Source organism: Panthera pardus, unplaced genomic scaffold (genome assembly GCF_024362965.1).
Source record: "Panthera pardus isolate Hobbes unplaced genomic scaffold, ASM2436296v1 HiC_scaffold_6, whole genome shotgun sequence".
Lineage (NCBI taxonomy): Eukaryota > Metazoa > Chordata > Mammalia > Carnivora > Felidae > Panthera > Panthera pardus.
Genome location: NW_026526991.1, coordinates 117,309,318 through 117,331,354, shown reverse-complemented (window position 1 = coordinate 117,331,354; position 22,037 = coordinate 117,309,318). Strand labels below are relative to the sequence as shown.

The following is a 22,037-nucleotide window of genomic DNA, read 5'->3' as shown; positions in this document are numbered from 1 at the left end:
GATACTCAGTAAGGACAGTTGCAAAGTAATCCCTGGTCTGGTATTCTAGGGCTTTTCCTGACCTATGCTTTGCAGAAGCATTGTAATCAAACTTTGTTATTTTAGGGTAACTTTTAGAGATATCAAACTCTCCAGGATCGCCATTAACCAGAGTCAATTCCTTAGGGATGATCAAAGTTTATATCCTAATTTCCAAGACTGTTCTAGAAATTAGATCTCCCTCCATGAGCCAGAGAGTCGAGTAACATTTGTTGGGGAGGCACTCTTCTAGGTAAGTATAACGAGCCATGGAAACAGTTTTCCATACCACACTCACCAAAAGATATATGTACTATTTTTATTTAAAGATTTTAAAGTAGGATTCCATTCTTGATAGTTTATGTTGCCTAAATCACAATCTTTTTTTTGGAATAAATGTGTATAATCTCACTGGTGATGTGCTATATCCCTGCAGATAGAGCATAATTCTGGTTGTTTAGTTTTGAAATGTGTGAATTACAATGATCACTGGCACACTTCATTGTAACTAGGTAATACTTTGAAATGGGTAAGGTACTATTAGAAAATGATTTTTATTAGAGATGCCTAGTTATGCTAGACCTTTCTAAAGCTTATTCCCACATCCTTCCCTATATTTTTTCTGTTTATTCATGTTTCTAATTTTGTCTCATTTCTGAATTCAGCATATTACTGTTCCATTGTTCCAAATTATTTAAGTAATAAAGTCGATAGATTACTAAATGGTTGTCCATATTCTAAAGTTCTTAGTGTCAGTTGGTTAGATAATGAACAAATGAATGGGGTCATAATGTCTGATCTTTTTTTTTTTAAGTTTATTTATTCATTTTGAGAGAGAGAGAGCATGAGTTGGGTAGGGGCAGAGAGAGGGAGAGAGAATTCTAAGCAGACTCCAGGTTGCAAGTGCAGAGCCCAATACTGGGCTCAAGCCCACAAACCGCGACATCATGAACCCAGCTGAGATCAAGAGTTGGATGCTTAACCGACTGAGCCACCCAGGTGCCCCATAATGTCTGATCTTTTTATTCCTTATTTCCCAATTTACCTAGAAACACTGATCTCGAAACAATTTTTTTAAAGTTTATTTATTTATTTTGAGAGAGAAACAGGGCACGTGAGCAAAGGAGAAAGGCAGAGAGAGAATCCCAAGCAGGCTCTGAGCTGTCAGTGCAGAGCCCAACGTGGGGCTCAGTCCCAATAACTGTGAGATCATGATCTGAGCTGAAATAAAGAGTCCATCACTCAACTGACAGATGCCCCTTGAAGCAATTTGTAAAATTGCATTATTACAGTGTCAAACATTACTAAAGGTTATTTTTTAAATGAATGGTGTTCATAGTAATTTTGGAACTATAATACAACAATTTCTGAAAGGCAGTTTAACACTTTCATATACAGCATTTTGTTTTAAATATTCAAGTTCTGGGAGTGTGTGGGTGGTTCAGTTGGTTAAGCATCCAACTCTTGATTTTGGCTTAGGTCATGATCTCATGGTCGTGGGATCAGTCCTTGTGTTGGGCTCTACACTGGTCATGGAGCCTGCTTATGACTCTCTCTTTTTCTCTCTCCATCCCTCTCCCCTGCTCAAGCTCTCTCTCAAATAAATAAATAAATAAATAAATAAATAAATAAATAAATAATCAAGTTCTGTGTTAAACACAGAAAGAATGTTTAATTATCTTTGTCTCTTTTTTTTTGGAGTTAAATCAAGTAAATAAAATAGTGTGAGCATTTTTCTCTGAGAAGCTTAGAAAATGGTACAGAATCAAATGGTTTGGGTTTTCCTGTAAGGAAGATAGTGATCTCTGTTTTTCAGAGGAAAATTGAGAGGGAGAGAAACAGTGTTGCCCAGTGTACCAAGGTGTGTCAGTAGCAAATCCCCAAGAAGGTAAAGCCCTCCCTCTGCAAAAGAGTGAAACGGGTTATTATTACATTTGTTTTTTGCAGTTTTCACTTCAATATTCTTCTCTTTTGAAAGCTCCCTCACTTCAGATCCTAGGATCCTTCACTTGAATTTAGTTTTACTGCAACCCTACCATCAAACTAAGCAGTATGAAGTCCCAGACTCCCTCAGGTCCTGCTCTCTACTCATCAGTCCAATAATTTTTAGTCAGTGATAACGACTTCCTCTTTTAATACCCTTCCCAAGTGCCTCCAGCCTCCAGCAGTATGGGATATCCAGGATTTGGAGCCAGAGGATCTGAGTTTGAGTCTCCAAACTCTTGAATAATCTAGACCTCAGTTTCCTCATAATAATAATACTGATCTCACAGAAATGTTGTAAGGATTAAATGTATATGAAAACAATTACACAAATGCTATTAATTATTAATAACTGATATCCATTCTACTGAGAGCCTTGAAGGATTCACACACTGCAAAGAATTTCACATTCAGTTATTAGTAAATGCAGAGGATATTTTGGGATATCTATGAAGTGTCCTATGTTTCTATGCAGAAGCAACCCTATGCATTAAACGGCAATCTCAACTTCCATCCATGAAAATGGCCTCTATCAAAAAAGCACCATAAGAAATGTTGGAGAGGATGTGAAGAAATTGTAAACCTTGTGCACTGTTGGTGGGAATGTAAAATGGTACAGCCTCTATGGAAAATAGTATGGTAGTTCCTCAAAAAGTTAAAAATAGAATTATAATTGGATCTGGCAATCTCACTCTTGGGTATATACCCAAAAGGCTTGAAAGCAGAGACAGAAGAGATGTTGGTACATCCGTGTTCATAGCAGCATTATTCATAAGATCCAAAAGGTTAAAGCAACCCAAGTGTCCATGGATGGATGAACAGATGAACAAAATGCAGTATAAATACACAGTGGATTATTATTCAGTCTTGAAAAGGAAGGAAATTCTGACACAAGCTATAACATGGATGAACCTTGAAGACTTTCTGCTCAATGAAATAAGACAGTCACAAAAGGACAAATACCATATGGTTCCACTTACAGGAGGTGCCTGAGATACTCAGTTCAAGAGACACGAAGTAGAACAGAGGAGGGAGCACTGAGAACTATTGCTTCTTGTGGTGCCAGGGGCCAGGAGGAATGGCAGATGGTAATTACTATTAATGGGTACACAATTTCAGTTTTACAAGATGAAAAGAGTTTTGTGGATGGATGGTGGTGATGGTTGCACAACAGTGCGCATGTACTTAATGCCACTGAAATGTACACTTAAAAATAACTAAAATGGCAAACATTACGTTATGTGTAGTTTGCCAGAATTTTTTTAGAGGCAGTCAACCAATGTGGCACACACATCAAAGTCTGCCATTTCTCATTTGAACACTCGCCTGTAAACAAAGCATCTAAAAAGCAAAGAGATGTCACTAGAATTTATTATTTTAGGCAAGTTTTAAAATGAAAAAGCTGGCACATGTCCCATACTTTATAAAGCTCAGCTGCATATAAACTTGCTTCTCACTACCCGAGACCACCACTTATAAAGGGTAGTACTGTGGGTTAGTTACTTAAGCTCTCTTAGCCTTACTTTACTCTTCTGTGAAATGGGAAATTGACATTTCTTTCCAGTCAGGGTCTTGTGAGGATTATAGCCAACGATGTATGCAAAGGGGCCTCACGGGCATATGGCACAGTCAGTTCTCAATATGTTTGTTTCCTGTTATAGATAAATTCATTGCAATGAAAATTAATTATACATTGAGGATCACAATCAAAAAAGAGGGTCACAGATATACATGAAAGTGAAGATGGTGATCCTATTCTTTTTTTTTTTTTGAAAATAGTGGGGATTTTGTGGCTTTGTAGCATCAGATGTACACTTAGGTATCAACTTCTTGTGGGCACCACATCTTTTGGGCATCGCCTGCTCATCCAGTGTCACTGTCTCCACCAATGGGGAGAGCCACCCCCAGCAAGGGACTCAAATTATTTGCTCTCATTTGCTCTGCCTGAAAGATATCTCTGCATATGTTTTTAAGCATCAAAGACTGAGCACCCAGAGGTATAAAGACTACATATTTGGTGGACTTGGGGGAAAATGTGTTGAGTCTGAAAACATTTTAAAATTTATTTCCAAAAGTGGATCTTGTTCTTTCTTTTTATTTTTTTTTTAACATTTGCTTTGCTTTTCAAAGCTATCTTGTACAGAATCAACTGCTCCCATTACACTAATCAGCAATGTAAATATTTTAACAAACTCTGTGGGATTACTTTACCTCAGCTTTAAGCAAATGTATAATTTAACACCACCAGGACAACTTGCATCACCCCATCATTTGATGCTTCCCAGCCTCGAATTCATTACACGATCAAGAATTTTACAGTTTTGAAATCGGAAATGAGTTTGTAAAGTAGAAGATAAGGGTCTGCCTTCATTTCAGCTCCAGGGACTCTCAGAACAGGATTCACATTGGAATTTTTGTTGGTGTTGCTTACAACAGAGAACAAACTGTACACATCCTGAACCTTTGGCCTATTAATTACTATAATCAAAGGGAAGGCTAATTATATTGCTAATCAGGAACAGTCCACCCCAACCATGTTTGCCTAAAAACTCTAGTTCACGGTCATTAAATGGCACTTATGTAATCCCTCCACGCCCTTCCCATTGTGTTGACCGAGGCTTGTTTGGGATATGCACAATTTTTCTTTCTGTCAATTTTTCCATCCCTCCTCTGCTCTTGTTCTTACTGCCCCCCAGATTGCAGTATTTTTGAAGGTCTCTGCCAACCAAGGAAGTTTTAGCAATAATGAACTAACCTATAAACATGGAAGAAATGCAACTGTTGCGTGGGAATGGTTGCTTCCATTTGTTCTATGATCCACCCATGAATTGCTTGTATGATTCCTCATTAGAACGAGTGCATCTGGCTTAAACTCTGGGGCTGTTCTTCTGGGGCTCCAGCCTGCCCTGCAGTTTTCATGAGTCAAAGGAAATGTGATGCAGGTAAGTGACAGTGCTCTGTCCTCCTCTGTGAGAATTTGAGTATGAAGCTGTCTCTTCAGTGACAGAACCAGACTCCTGGGTATGTTAGCCCTGAAAAGGAACAGGGCAATTGCTGTGTGTGTCTTTTTATTTTGGTACATTTGATCACCTACCTGAAGGAAGATAGGATTCATTTTCACAATTCAGGATCCTCACTCAATGAAAGAATATGATTAACATAAAGTAGTAGGTTCTCAGAAGCTATGGACACATCTTAATTAGATTTCTGCAGAATACTTAATACTGGGCAGGAAAGAAGCAGGGAACATTTGATTTTTAAGTGGTATTTCTGGAGGGAAAAAATCTCTATTAGTTTTGACTTTGGCTACCTCTGTTTGAAGAAACACATAGTTTTAGTATTAGGACTTTCCTGAAAGGAAATAACATCTAATGTTTAAGGACATTTTAGTCCTTAACATCTCTGAACTTGAGTGTACACATCTCTGTCAAGGCATTAATAATATCTATCTTGTCATATAAATGAGAAAAACAATGCTCACAGAAATTAAAAGAATTGTACAAAATTCATGAGTCTAGTAATGGAGCGAATCTTGATGATAAAGGCCACTTTCTTCCCATTAGATTATAAAGGCCACTCTGCACAAAATTATCCAAGTTTCTTTTTTTTTTTAATCGAAATTTCTTGATTCAAATGGTTGGCATATTGGAATACGAAGAAAATAATTTTGTAATAAGAACCCTGAAATCCTGTGAGATGGTGATAATTATAATAATGATGACAACAGTAACAATTAGAGCTCATATATGTTAATTATGTATTATATGCTACTTACTGTGCTAGGCTATTATAGTGATAGCATCATTTAATCCTTAAAACAGCTCTATGATATAAATAACATTCTTATTTTTCACCATTTTCTAGATGAGTACAGTGAGCCACAGAAACTTTAAATAATGCACTAAATGCAAATATATACTGTAATTGTACATAGCTAGTAAGTCATGGAGCCAAGAGGTCAACTGACAATAAATTAAATTAAATGTGTGTGATGAATCCTATCTTTCCTTTTTATTGCTAATGTAAAATAAGAGTTGAGTTTTGTATGGGAAAGATAAACCAAAGTAAGTGAAATAAACTCTGTTAAAATGTAATGGTGTGGAAGGGTCTGGAGAACTAAAATATGCTGGGTGTTGTAGAATAGAGAGCATTTTTGAAGCACCTTCATAAATTGGCAATTTAATGACTCGAGGATGTTTTCATTCTATTTACTCTTTCTTATTCTTATTCCCTGGCATACCTATCCCTAAGGATTCTCTACACTTGTAACATCTGTAATGTTTGCCTGCTTTTGCCTAAATATGTTCAAGATCTCCCAGAGGTTACCTTCTATATTACAATGCCAACAGGAGATAGTAACACACATGCGTTTTGACCTGAAAATTCCTCACATCCCAGTATCTGACCATACAAAGTGAGAGAATGTTTGTTAGTTCCATAATTTTAAAAGTTAGGCATGAGGTTTCTACAATATCTGGTAACTGAGTGGAAAACAGGAACTCGATTCTATGTTTTTTAAGTCATTTCCTTCCAAAATTGATTCTACTTGGACCCTCCATCCATCATTACCACCTTGTGGTGTGTGTATCTACCCAGGAGCATCCATAGAACCACTTTACTGGATTACTGGATTCACTCTTAAGTTTCCTGAGTGGTAACAATCTCATCATGCTGATAAACTAAGAATATTCAACCCAAATGTCTGTCAGCAGATGATCGGATAAGGAAGATATAGTAAAGATATAGTATATATATATCCAGTGGAATGTTATTCAACCATGAAAAAGAAGGCAATCTTACCATTTGTGACAACTTGGATGAATCTTGAGGGCTTCATGCTAAGTGAAAGTCAGACAGAGAATAACATATATATGATATCGCTCATATGCAGAATCTAAAAAAACTAAATTCCTAGAAGTAGAGAGGAGAATGGTGGTTGCCAGGGACTAGGGGATAGGGGAAATGGGGCAATGTTGGTCAAAGGGTACAAACTTCCAATTAAAAGATGAATAAGTTCTGGAATTTCTATGTACAGCATGATGATGATGGCTAATGATACTGTATTATATACATAACAGTTGCCAAGATAGTAAATCTTAAATGTTCTCACCACAAAAAAAAAAAAAAAAAAAGGTAATTATATGGCAAGATGGAAGTGTTAGCTAATGCTATGGTGGTAATCATTTTGCAATATATAAATGTATCAAATCAATACTTGGACTTCTTAAACTTATACAATGTTATATGTCAATTATATCTCAATAGAGCTGGACGAAAAACAAAAAAGAGTCTCCCCACCCCACTAAAAAAATATCCACAGGATTACTGTTGGATCAGAGAATCCAATGGCTGGTTTATTATCTCTTCCTAATCAACCAACTCCAGGAAATAAAAGGTCTTCAACTACAGGACTAATTCTCAAAGGACTTCCTAAATCATTCAGCCTAAGGGCAGTTCCAGTCAGCTAGCAGAAGTTACAATGAGTTTTACATCTCTCCTCCCCCAAGATCCTATCTATGTGTATATGAATGAAACTGGTTAAAATGGGCATGTATACACTTTGACCTGTGAAACTCAGGAAACAAACACTAGGAATGGCAGTTCAGGAACAGAGATTGCCTTCAGGGCAAATGTCACCTTGTGTCCTGATGTCCATTGTTTTGCACAATCTCAGAATCACTGTGGGTTAGCTTCCAGCTCTCAGTCCCTTCTTGTGCCTCTTCCTTTATTTCAAGTGCTTATCACACTTTCTTTTAATTTTTTAAAAACTTTTTTGAGGGAGAAACAGAGCACGAGCGGGAAAGGGGCAGAGAGAGAGGGAGACACAGAATCTGAAGCAGGCTTCAGGCTCTGAGCTGTCAGCACAGAGCACAGACATTCTCGCCAGAACATTCTTGCCCAACACCCTTGGGGATGCTACCAACTCGATGTGTGACCTCAGGCAAGTGAATTGAACCCAAAGGTCCTATTTTATAAAATAGGGGGTTGAAGTAAATTATGTTGAAATTTCTCTTAAATTCCCTCCCATCACAACCCTCTACTCTCAAACCCAAATGCCCCCTAAGGAAAAACGCATAATTTTAAACAGTCTGCAACAATCCAGAGAAGGTTTAAAAAACAAACAAAAACAAAAAACAAAACCAAGAAATACCTCAACACATTTAAAATTTTTAAAAAGCCACGTTAGCTATAAATATTTTGAAGGAAAAATGTCAAATACTTTCCTCTACTTTCTAAAAAGATTTTAAGCCCTACTTCACGTCCTCAATTCTTGTACTTCTTCCCTACCACCAGAAAAAAGTAGTTTGGATTATAAAGTGCTTATCTTTATTGATTATCTTCATTAAATTTTCTTGGAAAACATACCCTCTAAAGTGAAAATATTTTTTAATTTTTTTAATGTTTATTACTTTTTTTTAGAGAGAGAGAAAGAGTGCAATTAGGGCAGGGGCAGAGAGAGAGGGAGACACAGAATCTGAAGCAGGCTCCAGGCTCTGAGTTGTCAGCACAGAGTCAGATGCAGGGCTTGAACTCCTGACTGCAAGATCATGACCTGGGCTGAAGTCAGACAGTTAACCAACTGAGCCACCCAGGCGCCCTAAAGTGAAACTGTTTTTAAACTATAGTTTTGTTTCCCATTAAGAATCCAAAGCAAACATTTTTATTTTGGTGGTGATTATTTCAAATGTTATCTTGCCAGTTCACGAGCTTCAGTGGAAATATCTGATACTGAATGAATTTAGATCAGGTAAAAAAAAATGACCACCAACAAAAATCATCATTAAGCAAGTGAGACGTGTTCTTCCTTTGTATTCATTGTATTACTGAAACATAAAGAGTAAGAGGAAAAGAAAGCCTATACAGTAGGTGCTTTTTGAAGTAGCTTGAATACACTTTACTCAGTGCATGTTTCAGTTAAATTACAGTGATATTATACAGCTCCTCCCTCCCCACAATGTAATGCAAAGCAATAAGTTCAAAATTCATGAGGAAAAATCAAATAGGTATCACCAATGAGATGTTAAAATGTGGAATATTTTACAAACATATAAGTCAAATCTCCGACTCTATCTGCCTGGATAGATGAAATAAAAATAATAGTTGTGATGTGTTTGAACTAGCAGTATGCATATGTAAATGTCCTCAGAGCCCAGAAACTGTATAGTAAGGAGGTAACTGGCCAAAGGGCCCAAAACAAAGATTAAGAAAGCACCTGGCCTTCATGGTTCCTTTGCGGCAATCTCCATTGTTTCAAGGATCCAGTAAACTTGACAAGGAGACCACAGGTTTTGTCCTTAATGGTCTTAGGCTGACTGGATTGTACATTTTGTTTTATTCCCGTGTTAGTGCCATACTCTTAATTATTATAGTTTACTAATTTTTTTCATTATTATCAAAAGGTTCTCAAACTTCTTGGTCCTGGACCCTCTTTTACATTCTTAAAAATCATTTGAAGACACCATAGAGTTTTTGTAATGTATTATATCTACGGATAATTACCACATTAGACATTAACCTGGGTGGCTCAGTTGGCTAAGCGTTCGACTCTTGATCTCAGTTCAGGTCTTGATCTCAGGGGGGTTAGTTCATGCCCAGAGTTGGGCACCATGCTGGGAGTGAATCCTATTAAAAAAAAAAAAAAAAGAAAGAAAAGAAATTAAGCTGAAAAATTTTAAATGTATTTATTTAAAAACTTAAAAACACTAGTAAATTATTTGTTAACATAACGTTTTTAAATGAAAAATAACTATAGTTTCCAAAACAAAAGGAATTTAGTGGTAGAAATGGCATTCTTTTACATTCTTGCAAACTTGTTTAATGTCTGGCATGATAGAAGATATCTGCTTTTGCATTAAATCTCTTGTAATAATACGTTGGATGTAGCCACTGGAATATACTATATTTCAGTGTATACTAGTGAAAGAGTGGATACCAAAAAAGGAGTGAAAAATAGTCTTAATATCATCAGGAAAGCAATTTTGATTTTTTTGAACCCCTTGAACCTCATCTGCCCCAAGACCACAGTCTGAGAACCACTAGTCTTAGCTTTTCCAGTTTATGTAGGTTCTCAGATGAATTCAAGATATTGTTGTCTTTTAGGGAGGCAGTAATTATGCATTTAAAATCTTTTCTTCTCACTTAAGGATATCCTATGTCTCCCCAGTTAATAAAATGTTTTATAAATAATTTCTCAGTAGTCCTGCAATTTTCTTTTTCAGATTTCCTACATTTTTTTATCATTCCTGGTTATTTTATGTTCTTTGTTGCTATTGTGCATGGGATCCATTTTCCCATTGTAGTTTAATCGGTTATTGTTCGCCTATTTTATTTTGTATGTGGCAAGTGGGTTGCTTACTGTTATGTTAAATAATATATTTGGTATGCTGTTTTTTAAAGAAGTAACTTGAAATTTTGAGTCTGTTTACAAGTTGGTATTGATATAATATTCTCAATATTCCGATATCCTCGTGTATCAGATGGAACCCCACCGTTCAATTTCTAGATTTCAAAGATATCTTCTGAAGAAGGATCTTGAATATGCTGATTGCTTTTTTGGCATCTATTCAAGTGATCATGTTTTTTAAGACACATTCATTGATTAGGACTAGATGACTTCTGTTCTCTTCTAGAATTCTTCTCATTTAGATATCATCATGAAAATCAGGCCCATTTAGATTATTAACAAAATCAAAGGACATTTTGACTGTGCACCTGTTGAAGGGGAGGAAGGCAGAACTATGCGCAAAATGTCCCTTGAGGCTGTTCAGGTGAAATCTGGTCAGGATGGACCCACTCAGTGACCTCAGTCAGGACTTCCAGGACCAAGAGGGCAGGACCTGAAGCAGAGGTTCCAGATCTCTTGCAGCCTAAGCCCCCAGTTCCTCAAACCGCCAAAGTGAATTGGTATCCGGGGGGCAACTTCATTAGTCACTTTCCCTCTTGATCTAAAACTGATGCTTATTTTCAGCCCGGGCCCTGCGGGTGGCATGAGCCCCACGTAGGCGGGGGGAAGTTCTCGGTGCTAGGGGGTGCGGGGGGGGGGGCGGGGGGAGGAACACCAAGCCTTAAAATGAAGTGAATTTGCTCCAGGACACTGGGACTGTCTGAGCGGTTCCAGGGATCCGGGCAACCCAAGGTGGGCGCTCTGTCCACTTCCTCCACACCTCGGCACCAGGCGAGGGAGGCGCGCGCCGAGTCCCGGGAAGCCCCCCCCGCAGCTCCCTTCGGCCGCACAAGGCCCTGCGAGGAGCCGCGGCGCAGGTGGCGGGCACACGGTGAAGACGAAGCACGTTCCCACGCCCGGGGGAGGGGAGGAAGGAGGCGCCCGCTTCCGGCCCAGGTAGCGGTCGGGGCTGCGCGGGTGCTGCTTGGAGCCCTGGGAAGGGGCGGGGCCCCCGCGGCGCTGGGGGCGGTGCCGGGGGCGGTGCCGCTTCCCGGCCACCAGTGGCGTGTGGGGCGCTCCCGGGCGCGGAGAGTGCGAGGTCACGGCGCCCGCGCCCGCCCCGAGCCGGCCGGGAGTATTTAAGCTGGAGCGCGGAGGGGGCGTGTGGAGAACGTGCGGCGTGAACCCGAGGGGTGGTCGCGCCTCGTCCCCGCGGCCCCGGGGAGAACTTGTGGCGGCGCCGCGTTGGGTCGGCCGCAGGGAGCTGTTGCTCGGGGATGACTTCTCTAGAAGCAGGTCTGTGGGGCCGGGGTCCCTGCAACTCTACACGCATCTGGAAAAGTTTTCTAAGGAGAGAGAAAGTGCAGACCAGAACCTTGTGATCGCTGTTGAGAAATAGGGGAATCCTTCCAGAAATGATGTCATTTCAACTTGCTCACTAACAACTCTGTTCTGTTCTCCAGTAGTTTCTATCTGCACCTTGCTAAAATTTCCCTAAGACAATTTAAAACAACAACAAAAAAAAATTTAAGTGATAATTTATTAGTACTAAGATGGTAATTGGATGTAAGCCTTGAAATAGCCTTTGTAATGGTGCTAAAATTTAAAAAGAGAGATTTTTGAAAATCCAAAGAATCCTCATGGGTTTCCTTTTTTCTGCTATTTCCTTGGTGATTGTAGGTGCTCTTGAAGCCTCTTAAATTTCTTTTAGAATTCACATCGACCCAGTGACTTTAGATTTGGTTTAGGTCAATACAAGAAAGGAGGTGCCTTATTGCTCCGTGTTAGTTGTAAAAATGCGAAAACTGAGGGGAAAATTATAGTCCTGTCATTCTACCCAAATGTTTGTAAGTTCAACGTCTAATTACTTTCCCCAGATCCTGGATGCTTATCCCTGTAACAAACACCATGACTCTGTTGTTGCGTGTCACAGGCCCAGGATCACAGCTGTAGCCTGGCCACTTTGTGTCTTGTACCTGAGCTTTATTATTCGTTACTTTCAGGCTTTTCTAAAGGTAGGTGATCAAGTCGACAAGTTCTCTGGATTTGCTGGAGCCTGAGTTCCAAGTTTTGACAAATAAATCAGGGTCCATGTTATTCATGCCATATTGATTTTTGTTACATTATAAAAGATCATTGTTTTCAAGTGGGCAAATTTAGAGATGTGTAAGATTTCAATGGTAACTTGTTTTTTGTGAATTTATTGGTATGATGTCTAGCATGTGAAAAATTGCTCTCATTTGCCTTAGTCCTTTTTGATTATTATTGGTGAGGAGAAAAAAAAGTGCAAAGTGAAAGATTCAGCTTGGTGGTCTTTAATACCAGCTTGGCATATCTATTTGCAGAGAGTTTGGCCACATGGCCAAAGGGGATAGCATTGGCTTGGACATCCTGTTTCAACTGTATCTTTACAGCCTACGTTTTTTGGTGCATATATTTGAAAAATAACTTTTATCTGTCAAATCCAAAGTATCTGAAGGTCCATGAGTTGCTACTAATAGTTTGGTGAATGAATAAATATTTGTAAATACAAATCTACTTTATATGAATGGGGATTATATAAAGTTTTGATGTAAAAATGTATCATTTTAATAACTTCTGCAATGTCCATGCTCTAAACTATTCGGTTCCAACTTTTCCTCTTCTCCTTCCTTCCTTCCTTCTTCCTTCTTCCTTCTCCCTTCTCCTTTCTTCCTTCTTCTTCTTCCTTCTTTCTTCTTTCTTCTTTCTTCATTTTTATAGACAAAGATCCCTTCATTAGTCTCTCCCCTGGATCTGTAATTTGAAAGATTGTATCTAACAAAGCAAACTCCCTTTCCTTGGTAATGGGAAACAAACTCAGTCATCCATTACAGGGTAAATAGAAGGTTTCCATTAGACTTTCAAAATAATTCACAGAAGACCCCTTACCACACTGGGGACACATAGGGAATCAAGAACCTCAAATTGGGGAAATTAGTCTTCTGAATTGAGGTCATCTGTCCTTGAACACCAAACTTCTACCATGGCCTTTGACTTGGTCTTTTTCTTGACTCTACCATTTACCAGCATTATGACTTTAAAAACTCTTTCTAACCCTCAGTCCTCTTTTCTGAAAATGTGGATTACAGCAATGCCTTTCTGAAATGCTTTTTGTGAGTGTTAAATGACATAATGCATATAAAACTGTAACTACAGTGGGCACCTGGCATATAGCAAACAGTCAGAAAAATGCTAGCCACTGTTATTGTCCATTTTTCCTGAGGTCTGAGGATGATTACACCATGTGGTTAGACTTATGTCTATTGGCCATCTCTTTGTGACAAAACCCACAAAAACTCATGTGGAAGTCATAAGGAGATAACATAAAAGCTGAATTTCGTCTTTGGATATGTTTGTTTGGGTCAGCTCATCAATTTAAAATGACTGAATACTTTGAAACTATTTACCAATATTTTAAAATTAGTAAATTTTACATACATTCCCAGAGTCCTAGCTTTTCCTGAAAAACAATAGGGCCCGGCAAGGTGGAGTTTGCACCTGTAAGCAGCTCAAAGCAGATGTGGTTGCCCACTCTGAATGGGGCATGTGCACTCTTTACTTTGCCACAAGGCCTCCACTCCCTGCTTTTACTTCGTCCAGACCAGCTTCACTCATGTATTTCACCTCCTTTGTCCCTGCAGACGTTTCAGGTTGTGATTTCTGACTCAGAAAATATCCCTTACTAATTCGAATGGGTAAATTGTGTAGCCCAAACTCTAACCCAACTTTCATCCTTAAGGAGGAGAGTAATCCTGTATTACAATTTATGAAGCATTTCTTCATAAAACTCACTTGGTACTTAAGCAACTCTGAGAATTAGTTCAGACATGCATTATCATTCCGTTTTATAGCTGTGGACATTGAAGCTTATGGATTTGTACTAAAGCTTAGAATAGTGTTCTGATGACTTAAAGTTGTTTCGGGTTCTCACTAATGCCATTTTTTTTTTTCAGAGAGAGAGAGAGAGAGAGCAAGTAGGGGAGAAGGTCAGAGGGAGAGAGAGAGAGAAAGAATCTTAAGTAGGCTCCATGCTGATGTGGGGCTCGATCCCACGACCCTGGGATCATGACTTGAGCTGAAATCAAGAGCCTGATGCTCAACCGACTGAGCCACGCAGGCACCCCACTAATGCCACTTTTAAAATATGGAGAAATTTTCTAGGAAATGAAAGCCTTTGCTTTGGTTCTAGCATTTATTCTAAGCAAGTACTTTTATCCCCATAATTACCAACTAGGAAAATGAGTAGTGGAAAGAATACATGTATGGAAGTACAAAAGTAGACCTTGTTTTCTCTCCCTACAAAACATCTTTAAGCAAATGAAGGGAACAAAACATTGATTATGGCTCATTCAAAACAAACCATACATATAACTAGACAAGGTCTGTTTTAAACCATACTTTGTTTCCTATGTTTTTGGAAAGCTGAAAGGGGTATGTGTCCAGTTCTTCTATTCTGCAGTAAGCTAGACCAGAGATTTCTGTGAGTGTGTTTTAAAGTTTTGTGAGAAAGGAGATACCTAAAACCTGTTTGGTGATTCATCCTGTTGTCTGTGTGAGGTCGTTTTATATGGCAAACTCACTTTTCTGTGGGCTTCTTTTAACCAGGAATGCTCTATTACTTTCAGAATCATGCTAGGAGAATAATCTATAGAATAAATTCAAAGCAGGGGTAGTTCATTTCTGGGTGGAGTAACTGCATGTGATCCTGATGGTCTGTGTATGAGAGAAGGTCAAACCAGCCGTGTGGAAGGTTTGAGGAAGCAGCTAGGCAAAGACAACAGGAGATCCTGCAGCAGAAAAGAGTTTAGTGTTCTCAGACCTGTCAGAAGCCAGTGGAGGGTGAAGACACAGGAAGAGGCGAAGAAGAACTTAGGGTCAGTTTAGGGGCGTCAGAAACAGCCAGATCATCCAGGGTCTGGAGAACATAGTTAGAGTGTGGATTTTGAAGGATTTTTAGCAGAAAGATAATGTGATCTGGTTTCTGTGTTGAAATCATTCTGGCTGTTGTGTGAAGATAAACGACCTACACAGCTGACCTGTTGACCGTCCAGTGTGCCTCTTCCTTCATAGGCAGGAGCTCCTTTTGAATCTAACTTAAACTTTGTATGATGGGAGTTGAAGCAGCAGAAGCACAGCTTAGCAAAAGTGGGTGCACAAAGGGAAGGATCCTCCAAAAATGCTCTGCCAAAATATATGATGAGTGTTTTTTAAAGTAAGAATCAAGGTATTAACATATTGCTTGGTTCTGAGTAAAGCCATCTGCTATTCTCTTTATATATGGTATCTTGAGGTTCTAGTGTTTCATATTTACCCTAAAAGCCTAAAGTTATTATTTCTGACCATCTCTTTAACCGTGTAAGGAATTTAGGAACATTTAAATCCTATTACTACACTTTTAATTATTCGTTATTGTCTATTATGTGTCTTACAGTCAGTGCTGGTTTAGATTTACACACATGCGTGACAATTTCTTTGTTGTTTTTGGCAATTTAGACTTTTCTTGTGGATCATTATCATTCTTGAAAGGTATCCTATAAACATGCTTTTTCTCAGGGGTCATCGTTGTTGAACCCCAATGTTTTTCGTGGAAAATATCTTTTTATTGCCTTTGGTATTGAAAGATACTTTTATGGGTACTTTTGTTTCTTTTAGATTAATAGTTATTTTCTTTCATTTGAATATATATATATTTTTTGAATATATCATACTACTGTTTTCTATTGAAATATCAGCAGTCATTCCGATTGTTTTCTTCTACATGTAATGCATCTTTTCTATTTGATTGGTTTTAAGAGTTTCTCTTTGTCTTTGGTGTTCCATGGTTTTATTTTGATATGTATCTAACTGTGAATTTCTTATCTATTCTACTTGAGCTTCCTAAATTTGAGTGTTCACACCTTTCACCTCTTTAGGAAAACTCTCAGCCATTACCTGTTGCCTTTTATCCATTGTTTCTATTCTTTCTTTTTCAAATGGATTGGATGTGTGTTAGAATCAGTCAGGAAAATGGTTAATACTGGGTAGTTCAACAGAGAATTTAAGATGATACTATGGTCTGAATGTTTGTATCCTCCCTGAATTCCTATGTGGGGATCCTGACCACAATGGTGAGGGTGTTGGGAAGGTGGGGACTTTGGAGGTGATTAGGTCATAAAGGAAGAGCCTCACAAATGGGAGCAGTGTCCTTGTAAAGGAGACCCCAGAGAGCTGGCTCATCTGCCCCACCATGTGAGGTTGCTGCAAATCGACAGTTGTCTAGACAGTGGGCCCTTACCAGACATAGGATCTACCAGCACCGTGATCTTGGACTTCCCAGCTCCTAGAACTGGGAGAAATAAATGTTTGTTGTTTATAAGCCACCAATTTATGGTATTTTTGTTATAGCATCCTGAACAGACTGACATATGAAGAACTAGTTACAAATGTTTTAGGGTATCTGAATTCCAACCAGGGGATAGTGAGGCAGTCTGTGTTTAGCAATAGCAAAAAAACTCTTATCGCTGCTTGGGCTGTAGGGTTGCAATAAGGAGATAGTCTTACCAGAACCCAGAAGGTGAGGCCATCTTAGAACTATGGAAGTTTTGTCCTACAGAAACAGGGACCATGGAGAGACGTAGCCACTGATGGAGACACCATAAAAGCCAAAGAAAGCAAAGGAGAAATATCCTGGTATCTCTTTTCCACCTATGATCCAGTCTCTTGCCTGAGACTCTCATGGATGGAATCTAGCAGAGAAAGAAGCCAATAGGACAAGGAGTGTGGAAAATACAGTTTTGAGATATCAGCTCTCCAGACTCAGGGCATGGAAGGTTATGCATGGATCTGAGAGCAAGTGGACCGTTCCATTCTCCTTTCCACAGCTTTCAATTGGCTTTTGTGGGGTTTTTTTTCCACTTCATTTCCCTGTACTGCATCTTGAGTAATATTTTATTGTGGCAAAATGTGCTTTACATACAACTTACCCTTTTAATCATTTTAAAATGTGCAGTTGAGTGACATTAAGTACATTTACATTATTTATTGTACTATTACCACCGCCATCTATCTCCAGAACTTTTTTATCTTACTAAACTAAAACACTACCGATTAAACAATAATTTCCATGCATTCCCTTTCCCCCGAACCCCTAGCAACCACAATTCTACTTTCTGTCTTTGAATATAACTATTCTAGATACTATATATACAAATGGAATCATGTAATATTTGCCCTTTTGTGGCTGCCTTTTTTCACTAAGCGTGATGTCTTCTAGGCTAATCCATGTTGTAGCATGTGTCAAAATTTCCTTGCCTTCTAAGGCTGAATAATATTCTATTGTATATATATATATATATATATATATATATACAGCATTTTATTAATGTATGTCATCCATTGATGGACATGTTGGTTGCTCTCACCTTTTAGGTATTGTAACACTGCTCTGAATATGGGTATACATGTATCTTTTAGAGAACCTGCTTTCAGTTCCTTTGAATATATACCCAGAAGTAGAATTGTTGGTAATTCTGTGTTATGCATTTTCCACAGCAGCCACACTATTTTACATTCCCACCAGCAATGCACAGGAGTTCCAATTGCTCCCAACCTCAACAACACTTGTTTTCTGTGTTCCTCTTAATAGCCATCCTAATGGGTGTGACGTACTATCTCATGGTTTTTATTTGCATTTTCCTGATGATTAGTGGTGATGAGCATCACTTCATTTGCTCATTGCCTTTTGTATATCTTTTTTGGACAAATGTCTATTCCAGTCCTTTGCCCATATTTTAAATTGGATTATTTTGTTGTTGTGTTGTAGGAGTTCTTTGTATACTCTGGTTAACCTTTTATAAAATACATGACTTACAAATATTTTCTCCTAGTCTGCAGGTTGTCTTTCCACTCTGTTGATAGCGTCCTTTGATATACAAGAGTTTTTAATTTTTATGAAATCCAATTTATCTGTTTCTTCTGTTGCCCGTGTTTGGTGTCATATCCAAGAAATCATTGCCAAATCCATGAAGCTTTCCTCCTATATTTTCTTCTAAGTTCTAGAGTGCTAGCTCTTATGTTTAGATCTTTGATACATTTTGGGTTAATTTTTGTGTATGATTTAACATAAGGACTCAGCTTCATTTTTTGGCATATCGTTATCCAGTTTTCTCAACACTATTTGTTGAAAAGACTTTTCTTTCCCTATTGAATGGGTTTGGCAGTCTTGTTGAAAATCATTTGACCACATGTGTTTTATTTCTGGGCTAATTTATTCTGTTGGTCTGTCTTTATGCCAGTATCACACTGTTTTGATTACTGTAGCTTTGAAATAAATTTTGAAATCAGGAAGTGTAAAACCTCCAACTTTATCCTTCTTTTTAGGGTTATTTGGATTATTTGAAATTCTTTTAGATTTCATATGTATTTTAGGATGGATCTTTTTCTTTTGGGGATTTGATAGGTAATGCAGCTGTAGATTGTTTTGGGTAGTACTGACATCTTAATATCTTAATATGAAGTCTTGAACTTGATATTAACAAGTCTTGAACTTGATATTAACATCCTATATGAACACAGGATGTCTTTACATTTCTTTGTGTCTGGTGTAACTTCTTTCAGCAATGTTTTGTAGTTTTCACTGTACAGGTCTCTTGCCTCCCTGTTTAAACTTATTCTTAAGTATTTTATTCTTTTTAATGCTATTGTAAATAGAATTGTTTTCTTAACTTCCTTCTCAGATTCATTGTTAGTATATAGAAATGAAACTGATTTTTGATGTTGATTGTGGATCCCACAACTTTTCTGAATCCATTGATTAGTCCTAACGGTCTGTTTTGTGGCTGCTTTAGGGTTTTCTATGTATAAAATCAAGTCATCTGTGAATAGAGATAGTTTTATTCTTCCCCTCCAATTTGAATGTCTTTTTTTTTTTTTTTTTTTTTTTTTTTTTTTTTTTTTTTTTTTTTTTACTGCTTGCTCTGGCTACAACTTTCAGTACTATGTTGAATAGAAATGACAAAAGTAGGCATCCTTGCCTCTTCGTGTTCTTAGAGGAAAGGCTTTTAGTCTTTCGCCAATAAGTGTGATGTTAGCTGTGGGTTTTTCATGTATGTTCTTTCTTATGTCCAGGTAGTTTCCTTCTATTCTTAGTTGGAGGGTTTTTGTTTTTGTTTTTAAGTCTTGAACAGGTATTGAATTTCTTAAAGCATTTCTGCATCAATTTAAATGATCATTTTTTTATTCATCATTTTGTTAATGCCATGTATTACATTGATCGATTTTTATATATTGAACCTTTCTTGCATTCCAGGAATAAATCCCACTTGGTCATTGTATATGACCCTTTCCATATGCTATTGAGACCCTTTGAATATGTTGTTGAATTCAGGGTGGTGGTATTTTATTTGAAGATTTTTGTATCAATCTTTATTGGGATATTGGTCTGCAGTTTTTTTATAGTGTCTTTGGCTTTTGTGTCAGGGTAATGCTAACCTCATAGAATGAATTAGGCACTATTCACACTTCTTAAATGTTTTGGAAGAGTTTAAGAATTCTTAGTACTTATTTGTTAAGAGTTTAAGGTGTTAATTTTTGTTTAAGGTGTTAATTTTTGTTTAAGGTGTTAATTTTTCTTTAATGTTTGGTAGAATTCACCAGTGAAGCTATCTGGTCTTGGGCTTCTTTTGTTGGTGTTGAGAGGTTTTTGGTTACTGACTCAATTTCCTTACTAGTTATGGACCTATTCAGATTTTTAAATTTTTCATGGTTCAGTCTTGGTAGGTTGTGTGTTTCTAGGAATTTGTCCATTTTATCTAGTGTATTCATTGTGTGGGCATATAATTGTTCCTAGTTTAATTCTTTCTATTTTAATGAAATCAGTAGTAATGCTTCCTCTTTCATTTCTAGTTTTGGTTATTTGTGTGTTCTTCATCTTTTTTTCTAAGTCAGTCTGAATAAAGGTTTGTCAATTTTGTTTATCTCTTTGAAGAACAAACTCTTGGTTTTATTGATTTTCTCTATTGTTTTCTGTTTTCTATTTTGTTTATTGCTACTCCAGTATTTATAATTTTCTTTTATTACTTTTGGTTTTAATTTGTTCCTCTTTCTCTAATTCTAGTTTTAGGGTATAAAACTAGGATTTGAGACTTTTCTTCTTTTTTAACATAAGCTTTATAGCTATATATTTACCTCTTACCTATGCTTTCACTTCATCCCTTAAGTTTTGCTATGTTGTATTTTTATTTGCTTTAAGAGATTTTCTAATTTTTCTTGTGATGTTTTTAGAGTGAAATATTATTTTTTATTTTTATTTTTTGATTTATTTTTTTAACATAATTTATTGTCCAATTGGCTAACATACAGTGTGTACCATGTGCTCTGGGTTTTGGGGGTAGATTCCCGTGATTCATTGCTTACATACAACACCCAGTGCTCATCCCAACAAGTGCCCTCCTCATTGCCCATCACCCATTTTCCCCTCTCCCCCACCCCACCATCAACCCTCAGTTTTCTGTATTTAAGAATCTTTATGGTTTGCCTCCCTCCCTCTCTGTTTGTAACTATTTTTTTCCCCTTCCCTTCCCCCATGGTCTTCTGTTAAGTTTCTCAAGTTCCACATATGAGTGAAAACATATGATATCTGTCTTTGACCGACTTATTTCACTTAGCATAATACCCTCCAGTTCCATCCACATTACCGCAAATGGCAGGATTTCGTTCTTTCTCGTTGCCATATCTTGTGATGTTTTTTGTCAGACTCATTTGTTGTTTGATAGTGTGTTGTTTAATTTCCACATGTATGTGTATTTTCCAATTTTTCTTTTGCTGTTGATTTCTAGTTTCATTATGTTCTTTTTAAAAAATTTTTTAGTGTTTAATTATTTTTGAGAGAGAGAGCACAAAGGGGCAGGAGGGGCAGAGAGACAGAAGGAGACACAGAATCTGAAGCAGGGTCCAGGCTTCGAGCTGTCAGCACAGAGCTCAACGCAGGGCTTGAACTCATGAACTGTGAGATCATGACCTGAGCTGGAGTCAGATGCTTAACCAACTGAGCCACCCAGGCACCCCTCATTATGTTCTTATTGAAAAAGATATTTTGTATGTTTTTAGTCTTTTGAATTTTATTAAGACTCATTTTGTGGCCTAACATGGTTTATCTTGAAGAATGTTGCATATACACTTCAGAAAAAGTTTATTCTGCTGTTGTTAGATGGAGCATTCTGTATGTATCTATTGTTTTATCCATTACTGAAGGTGGGGTATTAAAGTTTCCTGGTATTATTGTAGAGCTGTTTATTTCTCCCTTCAATTATGTCAATGTTTGCTTCATATATTTTGGAGCTCTGATGTTTTGTGCATATATATTTATAATTGTTATAACTTCTTGGTGAGTTGATCCTTTTGTCATTATAGTATCCTTCATTTCAACCTGAAGGACTCCTTTTAGCAGATTTTGTAGGACAGATCTAGTGGTAATGAACTCCCTCAGCTTTTGTTTATTTGGGGAAGTGTAAATTTCTCCTTCATTTTTTGAAGGGCAGTTTTGCTGGATATAAAATTCTCGGTTGACACGTTTTTCTTTCAACACATTAACTATATCATCCTACTGCCTCTGACTTACAAGGTTTCTGGTGGGAAATCTTATTGAGGATCCTTT

General features: G+C 37.7%; 1 protein-coding gene across 6 annotated transcripts in view; it reads left to right on the top strand.

The window, feature by feature from the left end:
- The first annotated feature begins 11,528 nt into the window (after positions 1–11,528).
- MYO3A (myosin IIIA) overlaps positions 11,529–22,037 on the top strand; it is a 243,195-nt gene continuing 232,686 nt past the window's right edge. For 4 of the 6 annotated variants that reach the window (XM_053894938.1, XM_053894937.1, XM_053894943.1 and 1 more), the window contains exon 1: positions 11,530–11,680. The gene's annotated coding sequence lies outside the window, so the exon portion shown is untranslated. Of the gene's footprint in view, positions 11,681–22,037 lie in introns of all 6 variants that reach the window. The other 2 variants (XM_053894940.1, XM_053894941.1) reach the window with 1 other exon arrangement.